This window comes from Vombatus ursinus, unplaced genomic scaffold, assembly GCF_900497805.2.
Source record: "Vombatus ursinus unplaced genomic scaffold, bare-nosed wombat genome assembly UNPS02014820.1, whole genome shotgun sequence".
Taxonomy (NCBI): Eukaryota; Metazoa; Chordata; class Mammalia; order Diprotodontia; family Vombatidae; genus Vombatus; species Vombatus ursinus.
The window spans coordinates 20,718,775-20,721,454 of NW_020954598.1; the positions used below are offsets into that span (position 1 = coordinate 20,718,775).

The window sequence follows — 2,680 nt, forward strand, 5'->3', positions numbered from 1 at the left end:
ATCATACCTTTTTTAGCGCCAGACGGAGGTGTGTCATGCCTTGTGAGGTTTTGCTCTGGCGAGGCTGTCTGCGCCTGCCTGTTTAAAATCTCTCTCCCAAGCTGGAGGCCTGGGATCCATCTGCCGAGCCAAAGGCACGCTTGGGGCTCCTGGTAGAATTGGGTAGAACGTCCTTTGATGGCCTCACGTGGTGAATGTGAGTTTGCCCGGTTGTCGGACTTGGGAAAGAAGTCTGATACAAAGAAGGATTTCTCTTTCTCAAGGGTGGAAAGCTAGTTGAGTAAATAGGTGGCTGAGGGAATTTTTAAGTCCGTTCAGTCACTGGTCTTTCTGATCAGGTTGGGTATTTGGGTCTTGTTGGGAGGGTCTCAGTAACCTCACAGGGACACGTTGCTAGATGCCAGGTTCATTGCTCTGGCCAGTTCCTCTGAGACCCCCTGAAATGCTTCTGCATCATACCTCCTGACACCCAGCTGGTGGGCTAAGACAGCTTGCGTCTTTCTTACCTAAAGAGCCAGGGCCATGCTGGGCTCAGCTTTTTGCTCCTTCAGGGTAGCGAAGGCCAGAGTTGCAGCTTCCTCCCTCACACGTTGTCCCACTGAACTGTCATGTATGTGGTCAAAGGAGAGGGGTGGGAGAAGGTAGCCAGGAGCTGTCTTCCTTCTCCTTCCCCAAGAGCTGTATGCTTTACTACCAGCCTGTCTTTGATGCCATGGTCACCCCCCAGGAAAAGGAGAAGGGAGCCAAGGTGTAGGTGCGAAGGCCGGGATCTGGGGTCTCCTGAGACCCTGGCCAGGTGTAGACTGGTTGGGCAAAAGGAGAATGTTGGGGATAGTGGGTACTGTTGGTGCTGGTGCGTGGTAGTTTTCTTCTGGGATCTCTCTGAGGCTGGTCAGGAAGGCAGAGGGCACCTGCCCAGTCCGAGGGGAAGGACTTTTGTGTTGGACTCAGCCTTGGGGATTCTTTGGTGCCAGTCTCTAGCCATGGCTGGATTTCGTAACAGGAAATGAAGGAATTACCCACATCATCCTCTTCTAAGTGGACTATTTGATGGCTTTAGGTGTCAAAACCCAGGAATCAGGAGGAAGGAGTGCTAGAATGTGGGGTTGGGCTTGGGGGGAGGTCCCTTGCCATAACCTCTCCCTGCTCCTCCCCTCCATTTAGACCAGTGGCTGCTCTGTGGGCAGATGCAAGGTTGGAGTGCCTGGTGCCTTTGGTTCATCTTGGGGTGGCCGGAGGACATCCCTTCAGAAGAAGAAATAGCACAATACTTACTTTCTTATTGCTGCCCCCATTGTTATAGCTCTTGGAGATTTAGAAAGCACTTTCTTTGCAGTGACCCCGTGTGATAGGAAATGTGGATGTTATCCGTGTTTTACGAGTCAGCAGCTTATAACTCAGAAAATTCAAGAGGAGCCCAGAGTTGTTTGGAGTCAAGACCTGAGTTCAGATCTCATCTCTGTTACTGCCTTGGGCAAGTCACTTACCTTCTGAGCTTCAGCAGCCTCTGAACATGAGGAGGTTGAGCTCAGCCATCTCCAGACCTTTCCAGTCCTCCACTCCCATGAACCCTCGGACTTGCTCAAGGTCATCGTCGCTTGGGGGTGTCTGAAGGGAGAGTCTAACCCCGGCATCCCAACTTCTCCGGTCTGTCTTCTTTCAGCCTCCATGAGGCCGCTGATCAAAGGAGTGGGAGAACTGAGGAAGACTCAGCCAGGTGTGATCCCTGGGGTACATTTAATTATTTATCTAGCCATTTTACACCACTCATCCGCCATCTAGTCCAGTCTGAGTATCTTAGGGAGGCAGAACAGAGATCGAAGGGTTTAGACTTCTAAGGATCCTGATGAATCACCTGGTCCAACACCTTGTGTTGTAGACGAGGAAACTCACCCAAAAATGTGAATCCATTGACTTAGTAGGTACAGCAGCAAGAATTTGAATTCAAGTCCACAGATTCCCAATCTTCTATTCTTTCCAACATACCATACCACCTCCAGGACCCATTGTTGGCAGAGGCTGTTGGTGGATGGACCTGAGTTCAAATCCAGCCTCAGACACACCAACTCTGTGACCCTGAGCAAACCATGTAACCTCTTTTTGCTCTGTCTGCCTCTTTTCTCATCTGCAAAATGGGATGCTAATAACACCTACCTCCCAGGATCATTATGAAGATTAAATGAGATAATATTTTTTTTAAGCCCTTAGAACAGTACCTGGCACAGGTTAGGTGCTGTAGAAATACTTATTCCCTTCCATGATACCATCTTACTACACGTATTGAGAGCATTGAGCAGCAGAGTTGGGAGCACAGCAAGGATGATGTGAGCCCTAGGCCACTGACTTTTGGGGGCTAGGCTGTTCTGGTGTCCGTGTACCAGCCTTCCCAATAAAGGAACCAAGAGAGAGGAGGAAATGGCTTCACATCAGGGAGTGTGTCACTGGGCCTTGGGCCCCCAAGGACACACATCCTGTTCCCCACATCCTGGTGTCTTAACCCAAGTGAGGAGAGTTCCCTCACACACACACTTAAAGGACAGGAAGCCATCTGACTGGAGAGAGCCGGAATGGGACAAGAACCCCTGAGAACAAAGCTTCAACAGCCTATAATCTAATCCTATCATGCCTCCCAAGTCAGAACCAAGTCAGAAGTCAGAGGGTCTAGAAAACACATTGGGCC

The 2,680-nt window shown here is 50.2% G+C and overlaps 1 protein-coding gene across 1 annotated transcript in view; it reads left to right on the forward strand.

Annotated features, from left to right (window-relative positions):
* The window catches only part of DUSP7 (dual specificity phosphatase 7), a 12,344-nt gene that overhangs the window by 4,878 nt on the left and 4,786 nt on the right, over positions 1–2,680 (forward strand). The window lies entirely within an intron of this gene.